Here is a 13,844-nt window from a genome sequence, read left to right on the forward strand (position 1 = left end):
TGTATTTGGCTGCACCGGGTCTTAGTTGCACATTGCGGCATGTGGGGTCTTTCGTTGCGGCATGCGAACTCTTAGTTCTGGCGTGTGGGATCTAATTCCCTGACTAGGGATTGAACCTAGGCCCTCTCACTAGGAGCATGGAGTCTTAGCCACTGGACCACCAGGGAAGTCCCTGGTCATCTGATTCTTCCACCCAACCTACCTCCTATCACTTAGCCTAGAAGAGGTGTTTTTATTTCAGGAGGTGTCTCACATACCCCTGGAGTCTGAATTTTGCAGCTATGACCTTAATGATGTTACAGGAGGGCAAGCCCTGGCATGACCCTGAGAGTAGGTATCTCCTTAAATTGTTCCTCCTTGGCACCTGACTTGCCTCACCCTAGTCCTGGCCCTGTGTCATTTCCTTTGGTCCCATCAAAGAGAATCAACAGCACCACCGTCTTCCTTGTAGGCAGAACAGAAAGCTGCCTCACCAAAGCGTTAGAAGAATATTATGAGGTCCCCTGGACCTCAGCATCTTCCTCACTGGCCTTCATCAATATCCCAAAGTCTAAGCATTGGATCACTTTCTAAGGTAAGAAGGTATTGGGAAAAGTACAAAGCATTTGGAAGAAAAAAATACATGTTGAAATTTAGGTTTTGGCAGAAAATAACTGAGGGAACTAGGGAAAGTCAATGAATTGATCTGGGCCTAAGTTTTCTCTTCTGTAAAATGAGGAAGAAAATATAAGCCTTGTCTTTCTGCATGTGTTATGTGGATCAAGGGAAATACTGATTGAAAAATCATGTTGAAATCTGAAAAGCAGTATGTCAGTGCTGACTGTGATTATTAAGGGTTAATACACAGTAGAAACTAACACAACATTGTAAAACAATTATACCCCAATTTTAAAAAAAGGGTTAATACATAGTTCTCTTAGCAGTAATGATGTTGTCTGTCCAACCCTCAGGACACCGAAAAGAAGAGAAACAGGTTGAGCAGGCTTGCATTGATGAGCACAGGGTGAGAGCATGGATATATGAATCAGGACTCTTTGATCAAAAGTGAAAGAAATCTAACTCAAAATTGTTTAGGGAAAAGACAAAGGAACTTTCTGAGAGGACATCACACTTAACCTAGAGTAGAAGAAGGGTGGAGCTGATCCTCAGGGAAAATTTGAAAATGGACTCAAATTCAACCAGGACTTCATTTTTTCCTGGGAGAGAATCCTTCTCTACTATGTAGACTCTTCTTCCGTATCCTGGGAACCTGACGGGTTGGTGCTCCCAGTATTCAAATCCTGTCGCTCCCACCAGAGGAGGCTGATCCCTTCCTTCGTTTCAGTTCTAAACACTCCAGGGAAGGATGCTGACTGTCTTGGCTGACGTCAGATGCCCATTCCTGGACCAACTGATGCCAGGGAGGCAAAATCCCCAGAGGACACATCGCAACTTCCTTTCCCAGACGGGTGGAAACACCTGGGAGTAGCTCTCCAAATGTCCTCTGCAATAAGGCCCTGACCAGGTGGCTGGGCTGCCACACAGAGCAGTTTAGGTTGTGTCGTAGCCCCAGCGCCTGGGGAGAAAACCAAATGCCAGGCAGCAGCATGAGAGCGCTTCATTTCTGAAGGAAGTGTACCCCAAAATGTGACAGCAGAAGAAGTCTTGCAAAACATTAGTCCTAATGAGAGGGGATGGGAAAAGTTTTTACTGGGAGAAAGGCTCTGCCTATGCCAGAGAAGCCCTTCTCAGCCCTTTGATCAGAGCTTATGAGGGCAAGGCCCTGGACTGGGATGGGTGACGATTCTATTCTCTCAAAGGTAAAAACCCCTCCTCCTTTCTTTCTTTTTTTTTGCGGTACGCGGGCCTCTCACTATTGTGTTCTCTCCCGTTGCGAAGCACAGGCTCCGGACGCGCAGGCTCAGAGGCCATGGCTCACGGGCCCAGCCGTTCCGCGGCATGTGGGATCTTCCCGGACCGGGGCACGACTCCGCGTCCCCTGCATCGGCAGGCGCACTCCCAACCACTGCGCCACCAGGGAAGCCCATTCCTCCTTTCTTTTTGATGGAATGGAATGAGAAACTCAACTCGGCAACTCATGTGAATGGGAAAAATGCAAAAAATACAACCTAGGAGTTCTTTCTTCAGACTTTAAAGAAAATATCGTCCTTTCCAATGTTGTTGGTGGCATATTTCAAACTGGATTGTAAGTGTAGAAGGACTCCAGTTCCCTCCTTGACCTATTGCCTGGATGTGTAGCAGGCACTGAACCCACTCCATCCCTCCTGCCCAACGCTGCCGGGGTAACCTTCCTCAAACCTGCCTGCTCTAATCCCCTCCACTGCCTGCCACTCCGCACCTGGGCACCCAAGACTCCCCACGCTATGGCCCCAACCCCCTTTCAGGTTCATCTCCTACTTCCACTCCAGTCTGTAAACATAGACCTTGGTTGCTCCAACCGAGTCTCACCTCCAAGCCCAGGTGTGGGCTGTTTCCTCTGCCTGGAATGCACTGCCTTTTGAAACCTTCCCTGTTTGTCCTTTATGAAGCCTTTCCCAGTAACCCCAAGTAGATATGACTTCTCTTCTCCAGAACTCATGGATTGTACCTCCTTACAGCACTCACCACACTCTGTCTCAAGTAATATTTGCCCTTGTTTTGTTCCATTTTCCCAGGTGAAAAGATCCTTCAAAGGAGGTATAAAAAAAAAAATGGTGGTAAACACATATATTTGTTTACTACGTGTGGATACCACTCTGTATTTTATGTTATTTAAGCCTCATAATAACCCTTCTTACAGAGAGGTTTAGCAACTTGCCCAAGGTCACACAGCTAAGCCAGGATTCAAACCCAGGTAGTGTGCCTCCCTGAGTCCATGCTCCTGACGACAATTACACCACTTCTCTGGAGGCAGAGGCACATTTACCGTGAGGCCAGCAAATCCCTTTCCAAGGCAATGTACTTAATTTATATTTATAATTTGGTATTCTTTTCCTTAAAGAGGCCCTGAAGATTGTATTAACTTCAGGTTCTATAAAACTGGATGGAAATACAATGTGTTATTCATCTTTGAATTCTCTTAAATCTTGTTTAGTAACGATGATCATCATATAATCATAGTGATGATGGGTCCAAGTCTTACAAAGAGCATTTACAAGACATTTTCAGCCACCTCACTGGATAGTTATAACAACCTAAAATTTAGGCATGGCCAGTGCCACTTTTACAGATGACAAAACTGACCTCAGAGACACAAAGTGGTTTTGCCTAAGGCCACCCAGCTAGTAAGTGATGGAGCCAGAGCTGAAGCTCAAGTCTTCTGATCCCAACTGTCATGCTTCCTTCATTTAGGCCTTTGCTGCCTGTGGGCTCTGAGAGCCTTTCCAGTGCTTAGCGGTGAGGCTCCTCCCCACGTCTGCCCGTGCAGACCCATTTGAAAAGCACTCCATCACATGCAACAATTATCTAAATTGAAGTTGTCCATCCTGCCTTTTAAATTCTTCTCCAGATAATGAACCTTTTCAACCAACACAGGGTGCTTGATGTTAATCACAGAGAAAAGCAAATTCAATCTATTCACCTTAGAATAGACAGAGTCTAAAAGGTATAGGAATTGCATTTACCTTCCAAGCCCTAATCTTGATAATTTCTTCAGGGAAACTTCTTCGACTGCCTGACTTCAAGAGACTTGCAAAGCTCTCAAGCAATTGCTAAGTGATACTAGAAATACATTTGCTTGTACCTAGAGATTTTTGGTAAGTAGCCTATAATTTATCTCTCTGCATTACAGAAGGCCTGGAGAAAACCTTCTATATTATATAGAAGCCTTCAGCTTTCACAGCTGATATGTAAACATACTCTCAGACTAGAGGAGCCCTGGATCATTAGCAACGTCTAAACACTGACCCTGGAGGAATCACTCTACCTCCATTCCCAAGGACGTGCCAGCTCTAAATGCCATACAGGGAAGTACCTCCACCAGCAGGCCCTTGTCTTCTTCCCCAGACTTAAGCAGTCAATGAAAAAGAGATAAGCAAAGGCAGAAATTGAGAACTCAGTCTCTGCAGTGAGGCCAGCCTGGGTGTGACCCCAGCTCTGCCCCTTACCAGCTGGGTGGCTTATGCAAATTTATTAACTTCATTCATTGAGTCAACAAATACTTGCTGAGCACTTATTCAATGCCAGCCAGTGTTCTAGGTACTGAGACAAAGGAGTGAACAAAACTGTCTCATGGAGTTGGAGTTTCCCTTTGTCTGCAAAATGGAAACAACTGAAGCACCTAGCTCACAAGGTTGTTTAAGGATGACAACTCAGCATGGGACTGGCTCAGGCTTACACTATAAAAAAAATAATAAAACATTTTTAACCTTGATCCTAGATATTTAAAACATTCGGGGTTGTTTGTTTATATTTTGAGCACTCCAAACCCTGCATTTCAGAAAATTCTTGAGGGATTTCCCTTAATGGGGAACGTAGAGAAATAGTTTCTAGAGCTTTGGGCCAGGAATTCCCTGGCAGTCCAGTGGTTAGGACTCTGCACTTTCACTGTCCAGGGCCCAGGGTTCGTTCCCTGGTCAGAGAACTAAGATCCCACAAGCTGCAGGGTGCAGCCAAAAAGAAAAGTTAGAGTTTTGGGCCATATGGTTGGAAACTGTGAGGGCAACATGAGGGTTAAGTACACTTGGTAAACCCAGCCATGGTCAGAACTTGCTCAGGTGGCTATTGCATAGATATTCACAGGGGCTCTTCATTTCCAGTTTTATTCTGAAGGGATTGTCCTAATGTTATTTTTGCCTCTGGAGTTTCTGTCTGCCTAGAACACAATTTAAAAGTTTCAAATGAAACATTTACCTAAATCCCTGACACTGTGGCTCCATTTCCTTTCCTCTTGCCCTGCACGTCTCAGTGGCAAGGGTTGAGTTGGACGGCCCAACCAAGAGATCCTCACTCCTGCCCAGATCTGGTACCTGTGCTCTTCTTTGGGCCTCTCTGTGATGTACCAGAACCCAAGACCATGTGCTGGCCCATCCCTCCTTGGTGCATAGACACAGGCTCAGAATCACTCTGTCCCTGACAGTCAAGTGGGCTGTGCTTTTCTCCCAATACCAAAGAATCACACTTTCCTTCCTTTGTCTTTTTATCATTGGGAATCCATTTGCCAGTAGGGTCTGGGGTCCATTTCCTTGCTCCAAATTTTTGAGATGGGGTGAAACAAGAAGCAAAGTCAAATCTTATGAGAGAGTCAATATCAACTATTTTTTTGCCTAAAGGAAGGCAGCAAGAAAAGAGGAGAGGAAGGGAGAAGAAAAGAAAGAAGGAAGGAAAGAAGAGAGGGAGTGAAGGAGGGAGGGAGGAAAGAAGCAAGGAAGGAAGGAAGGGAGGGAGGGAGGAAAGAAGGAAGGAAAGCTTAAAGAAGCTAGGGCTAGAATTAGGTAACTACTCATCTATTCTACTTCCTAATAATAATTATTATAGTTGATGGAACTTCCTCTTTACCAAGGACTGGGCTAAGCTAAGCAAAGTTTTACATACATCATCTCACTCAATCGTCACAGCAACTGCACAAAGTCGCCCCTACCCCATTCAATTATTTCCATTTTAAGGATGCCAAAACTGAGGGTCAGAGTTGTCAAGAGACTTGCCCAAAGTCCTTCAACTTTGACCATAAAAGCCATGAGCTAGATGCTATATCTTCTATGTAACAAGGATGGGTTACAAATCATTAGCCTCAACGACTTCCACTACCTTTTTGTAATGCTACATTATCATTATTATAAGAGTAATAGTGTTTAATATAGGAAATCTGAAAATTGTACAACATATGATAGAAAAAATTTAAAAATGACATAAATCAAAGATAAGTTCTATTAACATTTTGGAGTCTCTTTCATTCTGTTTTTCTGCTTTTTAACAAATTTGAAATTGTACTGTTTATTTTGTTTTGTATCCTGCCTTAAAAAAAATAATTAACACTATGTTATGAGTATTGCCCCAAATCATTAAAAATTCTGCAAAAAACTTATTTGGTTGCATTATATTGATACATAAATATTATACCATCAGTTGTTCAACTGTTTCCTCCTTATTGGAAAATTAGTTCACAAATTCTGCTGTTATGTGCCAAGGATCCTTGCACAAAATCTCTATTTTTAGGCCCCAGTGGCAGCCATGTTTGTCCTTTAGAGGTGATTTCCCTCTGACAAGTGTCATCATTTACATTTTCTGGTTGTTTAGTCATGATGCCCTCCGTAGGTCAATGGAGCTGATACATCGTACCTCCTGGGCGCTGGGGTGTGAGGGCCCAGACCAAAGGCCAAGAACAGGCAAAGTAGCTGGACCTACAACTACTCCCGTTTGGTGCTGCTCTTGTCTCAGCCTGGTGCGGACTTCCCAGGGGAAGCAGGGAGGAGCAGAGTGGAAACAGCAGGGAGAGCACACCTGGGGTTGCTGTCCTGTCCCTCTGAGAGCTCACTACAGGCTGCCACAGAGCCAGCTCACCTTGGCCCTGCCTTGGCACCCATGGACATCACCCGGTGGGGTCCAGGCTCTGGACACTGCACTTCCTGCAACCCCTAGGCCTTTGCCTTCCTTCTTCTGCAGCAGACTTCCTACCCATTAAAGAGAAAACAGAGGACAGTGAACAAAACACTTCCTTTTATTTCTTTTTCCCTTCCTTCATTCCCCAAACCTATTCTTAAGTGGCCAAACTCACGTCCTCAGTCAGAGAAGAAAGGAGGGAGCTGACTTCTTTCACTGGGGGCAGGGAGAAGAAAAGGAAGGGAAGAAGGTAGAAACGCAGCTCTTAGAATACATTACCAGTTTTACCTCTGGCTTTGTGATTTCTTCCCTAAAGTCTAACTTTTTTATATTTTAAATTATTTTACTCAACAAGATTTATTGAATGTGTAGTACGTGCCTATATTTAATGCAATGGAGAAGAGAAATGACCAAGGCTCATCTTAAAAAAATTCATGTCACTTTGCTCAGATTGGCTACTTATTCAAAAATTTAGAATATTGCCTATATTAATTTTCCTAGATACTAGAAATGTCAAGTGACTTACTAATAGAGTTCTAAAAGTCTTGGACCAAAGTCTCTAGCCATTTTTATTTTACGTTTTTCCCTTTGTGCCAGAGTCTCCTGTTTCGGATTGCCAAATTTAACAAATAAGAACATAGGACACTCAGTTAAATCTGAATTTCAGATGAACAGATACCTTTAGCATATTTTATGCAGTAGCTGTAAGTATGTTCCAAATAGTGCATGAGGCATAACACAAAAAAATTATTTGTTGCTTATCTAAAATTCAAATTACTGGGGCCTCTTGCCTTTTATCAGGCACTTCTATTTCTATTGAATAAGAAATTGCCATTTATTATGCATCTGTATTAACCTGGAACATTTAATCCTCACAACATCTCTGTCAGGTACTTACCACTATTCACATTTCACATGCAAGGAAATTGAGGCCTCTAGAAACCAAATAATCGGTCTGAAGTCACAAAGCCAGGAAGTAGTAGAGACAGCATTCAAACAAGTTTGTCTGACGCCAGAGCCCATGTTCTTTTCTCTGGATTATAAATACTTATAGTTTAAATATTGTCTAGGTCTGGAATGTTCCACTGCAATCTGTATTTCAATAGAATGTTTGATTTCCAGTTGAAAGAACAATTTATATAAAGATGAGGTGGAAATTTTTCTCCTCTCCACGTAATATTTAGAAGAAACATTTTTTCTCCCAAACCACTTAAGCAAATGGCACTTCAACTCTACTTTAAGAAATTGTTTCTAAATGTAGACCTTATCCAAAGCAAGTGGACGTTTCACTGTAAGTTTGTAGTAAAACATCGCCCTCTTCTGGACATACGGGCATCATATAACGGAGATGGATACAAAGGGTTTTTAAAAGTTGGAACAAAAGTACAATTCAGTTATGTGCCCAACTACACAATGAAAAGCTGTTGTTATCACTTATCAGGTGTATATCTTACTCTTCAAAGTGACTCCTCAGAATTGAAGCAGAAAGACATTTTGGGACTGACCAGGCAATAATTTTCTATCCATTTTTTATGGAGGTGGCTGAGTGCCGGGGATAGAAGTAGGTAAAATCTTTAATTTCAGTATACACTTTAAATAACCTATAATAATACCTAACTATAATAATACTTAAACTATCAGAATCAAATAGCTCCAACGCATCCTGAATAGGAAGAACTTCACATACATAAGATGAAAGGAGAAAGAATATAGTGAATATAGGTTGGCATTCGCACTTTGGTGTCAAATAGACTGCATTTGATTCCCTCTCTTCCATTTATAAGCTATGTGACTTTAGGCAAGTTATTAAATTCTTTAAGCCTGTTTCTTCATCTGTTAAATCATAATCATAAAAGTAGCAGCTTAACTAAAATAAGCCAGATAGAGAAAAACAAATACTGCATGGTACCACTTAAATGTGGAATTAAAAAAAAAAAAAATCAAACAGAAAGTGGAAAAGTGGTTGCCAGGGGCTGAGGGGCAGGGGGGAAGGAAATAGGGAGAGGTTGGTAAAAGGGTACAAACTTTCAGCTATAAGATGAATAAGGTCTGAGGATCTAATGTAAAACATGGTGACTATTGTTAATAACACTGTATTGTATAGTTGAAAAAAAAAGCAGTTAAGTAGGCCTGGTGGAAAGATGAAATAATACCTAACAGAGGTAGCTCAGTGCTAAGAATTAGAATCTTACGTATAAACTCATATTTTATGATTAGGTCTGCCCCAGTTATTAATTGTATAGAATCAGCTATTTTAAGTTTTGAAGCACAAAAGCCAACAATGTGGAAGTATAAAACCAGTTTCTTCTTTTGAAGTATCTTTATTTTTACCAAAGCTTTGGCTAACAGCAAAGATTTAACAAACCAAATATTTCTCTAAATTGTCCAAATTTTAGAGCTGAGCTGTATACTTTTTCAAGGAAATCAAGGATATCCATACAAAGATGTTTTGGAATAGAAACCTCAGAAATATGTGAACCTATGAAATTCATGGCAAAGATAATCTATACTTTGTTTTACCTAATTTAAAAACTAAAAAGAAAGTAAAAAATACATCAAAATAGTAGAATGTAAAAAAAGAGGAAAGCATCTAAATATTCCTACCATAAATGATTAAGAATATCCAGCTATCTAAAATACTATCAAATATCAGAAAGTCACTATACAGTTAATTTTCTGGCACTATTATCATTGGAAGTGACATATAGATGATGTTAAACTATACTGAGTTAGTTCTCTCTTTTTTTTTTTTTTTTTTTTTTTGCGGTACGCGGGCCTCTCACTGTTGTGGCCTCTCCCTTTGCGGAACACAGGCTCCGGACGCACAGGCTCAGCGGCCATGGCTCACGGGCCCAGCCGCTTCGCAGCACGTGGGATCTTCCCGGACCGGGGCACGAACCCGCGTCCTCTGCATCAGCAGGCGGACTCTCAACCACTGTGCCACCAGGGAAGCCCGAGTTAGTTCTCTTTTGTCTGGTGGAACCACTGCCTCACATTCTGCCTTCAACCACGGAGAATTAAATGGCCTGTTAAGGGCAGAAGGGAAGAAGAACTGGAGCTGTTAATACTTAAATCTCACTTTGCTAGCAGTGTACTATAAATCACAAATTTGAGGCAATGATCTACCTTTAATTTCCTGAAAAGTTAATTAATTCAGACCCAGCTATTAAAAATTTTTGATCATTTAACTTAGGACTGAGTTCCAACTATGGAACACAGGATTACAGAGAGAATGCTTCAGTGTAATTTTCAAACACTCTAAGTGCCTTAAAAGCAAGTAATACCAACAAGAATACCAAACACTGATATCTTAGTTATAGGTCTCTTATTTTTATTATAGAATTTCAGACCCTAGTGGCAAATTACCACAGTCTATGCTACATTTGTCTTTTAAAGGAGGTTGAGTCCATAAGAACTATAGAGTGAGAAGATTCTGCAAGAACTTGGAGTAGAAATAAAGATGTGGCTGCAGGTCACAGCTGCTTGCTCTCCTTCCTTGAAATATACACACATTGGGCTTCCCTGGTGGCGCAGTGGTTGAGAGTCCGCCTGCCGATGCAGGGGACGCGGGTTCGTGCCCCGGTCCGGGAGGATCCCACATGCCGCGGAGCGGTTGGGCCCCTGAGCCATGGCTGCTGAGCCTGCGTGTCCGGAGCCTGTGCTCTGCAACGGGAGAGCCACAACAGTGAGAGGCCCGCGTACCGCAAAAAAAAGAAAGAAAAATATACACATGTTCCAAGGGCATGAATTTTAAACAGGCCATTTTACCCTTGAGCTCTGGTGGTCTTTATCCTCAGATGAAAAGAGCTAACTCTCCATCTGGTCACCACCTTGTATTCACTTAATGTCCAGTCATAGGAAAAAAGACAAAATGATTGCCCCGTGTAATCGAAAATTCCTGCGTTGACTTCCGACATTAACTGGATCCAGGGACTCAAATCCTGTCTGTGTGTTTTGATCTTTGGTTTCTGCTTTTACCCATGTTGTTTTCATTCTAAGGCAGATTCTTCTTAGGTGGTATCCCAATTAACCACCAACAGGTCCAGCCTTAAATCTACAAGCTGAGCAGCCCTCATAGAAAAACCTCTTTTTTTCTAGTCCCAGCAAAGCTGATGTTTATTGGCTTTGACTGGCCTTGCTAACCACATATCCACCCTTAAAATACTAAGTCTACAGAGATGCTGCACTCTCAAAGGCCGGAGCTGGTGATGTACCCACTCCTGGAACCAGAAGGTGAGGTCTATTCCACCTGAACTACATGGGCTGAGTATAAGGGTGATGCCTCAAAGGCAAATTTCAGTCTAACACCGAAAGGGGGAATTGATATTGGGCATGCAAAACACTTGAGCTTTAACGGGAGTGGTAGAGACAAAATAAAAATAAAGAAAAAACCCAAAGCAGATTCAAGAATGTTCCGAGGGGGAACCAAATGGATTTAATAATATGAACAGAAGAAAGGAGTCAAAAATGACTGAGCTATATATTCGTTGACTCCTCTAAGGAGAGATAGAGAAAAAAAAAATTAGTGAAAGGTTTATACTCTTTGATTTAGAGCCAGGACCTTTCTGGGTACCAATTTGGAATGGAGACTAATTAGGCTATTGTATTAGTCAGGGGCCAGGCTTCTCCAGAGACACGAAAGCAAGAGGACGTGCATATACATACACAGAGAGAAAGATGTGTTTTAAGGAACTGGCTCGGGACTTCCCTGGTGGCACAGTGGTTAAGAATCCACCTGCCAATGCAGGCGACATGGGTTCGATCCCTGGTCTGGGAAGATCCCACATGCTGCAGAGCAACTAAGCCTGTGTGCCACAACTACTGAGCCTGCGCTCTAGAGACTGCGTGCCTCAACTACTGTGAAATACCTGCACAACAACAGCTAGAGTATATAATATTTGACCAAAAAGTGGATACCATCGCCTAGCCAAGTTGACACATAACATCAGCCTACTTGAATTCTGAGTGATTCCCACACTGAGCCAGAAGGGTTGGACTCCCAATGCTCAGGCCAAACTCAGACCAGTTAAATCAAATATCTGCAGGTGAGGCCGAGGTAAAAGTATTTTTTGATAGAGCAGTCATTCTTCAAGCATGGTTTCCAGACTAGCGACTTCAACTTCACCTGCAAACTTGCTAGAAATGCATTCTCTGCCCCTACTCCAGACCTACTCAATCATTAACCCTGAGTTTAACCCTGGCCCTGTAGTCTGTGGTTTAACAAGCCCTCCAAGTGATTCTGAGGCATGTTCAAATTTGAGCACCACTGGTCTAGAGTTCTCCAACGATACAAAGCTAACACAGGCAGGAGCATAACATTACACCTCCACTCTCTCTTAACTAGAAGGGCAGACGTAATTAGTAAGACTCTTTGGGTGAAAGAGCTATCTCCTCATTAAGGATTTCTTAAGTAGTGGTGTTTGTTGCAAGGATACATATGAAAATAAGAGGGGTCTTGACTGTGTGTGGCCAAGCTGCACTGAGATTGGGTATTTTCGAGATACAACAGATGTACTAATCTGACAGCAGCTCTGGTAACTCAGTGACAGCTTCACCAGTTGTTGAAGGTATAGTATGTAGGTACAGAACCCTTGTGTTCCATTATAGTGTCTTAGCTATTCTGTCATTTCACCTCTCCTTATACAAACCGAATTTTTCTACTTTATCTTCTGTTTAAACTCCTGAGAGAATGATTGGCTCAGTTAATCACTTTCACCATTTCGGCAGCGTTTCCTTAACATTTGCCCAATTTAAAAGATCTGCTGTCCAATATGAAGACTGGCTTTCCTTGGGTCAGGTCTCTCTCCAAGCCCAATAGTTGGGAGCAGGGGAAAACAAAACGCAGGATGTTAAGAATCTCCTAAGGCCATTTCCCTTAAAAGGTCTGAGTCCCCTAACATGGGTTGTGGGTATGTCACACAGTGGGAGGCTTGGTCTGTTAGGGCTGTTTAGTTGGTCTCTGACCCTAAAATCTATGTGTAGTTCTTTGACACAAAAAGATATCAAAGAGAAATTAAACATTTGTTCAGCTATACATTTTGAGGATGAGTTGGAAACTTTAACTGAAAAACTTTGGAAATGTTTCCCTTTCAATATTTCCTATAGGAGTCTTCTTGAGGCCTAATTTAGGAATGCCATGAGCCATAATATTTTGGAAAAAATGAATCTTATTTGCATGCACCAGATTGTAGGGTCTGTATCTTATGCAGAAATTCTCTTTCCATAGTCTCATTTCCTAAGCCATAAGTGATTAGAAGCTTATCGGTATTTTAAAAAAATCTCATGTAACAAAAAGAAAAAAAAAAAAGCTCATGTGATAGTTTTCTCCAGATCACTTCAGAGTGGCCCTCTATGCCAATCTATTTTTTTTGTGCAAGGGAATTCTGAATTGTGGGCAATAGGAAAAAAGACATTTAAAACAACAAACAATTTGTGATTGAATTACTATGAATTATAAAAATTTAAAATTCCCTTGCATGGTCTGGGGTGACTTTTTAATTGAACTAGTTGACTTACAATATTGTATTAGTTTCAGGTGTACAGCAAAGTGATTCATTTATACATATATATTCTTTCAGATTCTTTTCCATTATAGGTTATTACAAGATATTGAATATAGCTCCCAGTGTTATTCTTGTTTGCCTATTTTATACATAGTGCTGTGTATCTGTTAATCCCATACTGCAAATTTACCCCTCCCCCACTTCGGTAACCATAAGTTTGTTTTCTGTGTTTGCAGACTTTCTTTTTTTTCTGTATGCGGGCCTCTCACTGTTGTGGTCTCTCCTGTTGTGGAGCACAGGCTCTGGACGCGCAGGCTCAGCGGCCATGGCTCACGGGCTTAGCTGTTCCGCGGCATGTGGGATCTTCCCGGACTGGGGCACGAACCCGTGTCCCCTGCATCGGCAGGCGGACTCTCAACCACTGCGCCACCAGGGAAGCCCTGCAGACTCTCTTTTAATAACTGATCTGATCTCACTATACTAAGCTGAGCTGAAAAACAAGCAAAGTCCAATCCAAATCAAAAGGCTAAATAACCTTTGGGGAAGGCATGAGATTGTTATTTAAAAACCTTAAGGATACCACAATTCACTGAACATCCCTGAATCATTTTACCTCTCTTAATGCCAAAATTAAATTTGTACTTTACCCAGAACCTTGAAGAACCCACTTACATGGTACCAGTACTGCCACTATTCGTAACTTTATCTTATGCCACCAAATAACATATTTAATTTTTAAAGTAACTGCAATACTACCCTGAAGCCCAAATCATACATTCGGGCTACTAGAATATAAGATAACTGAAACCAAAATTTAATTTGTAT

Source organism: Globicephala melas, chromosome 8 (assembly GCF_963455315.2).
Source record: "Globicephala melas chromosome 8, mGloMel1.2, whole genome shotgun sequence".
Lineage (NCBI taxonomy): Eukaryota > Metazoa > Chordata > Mammalia > Artiodactyla > Delphinidae > Globicephala > Globicephala melas.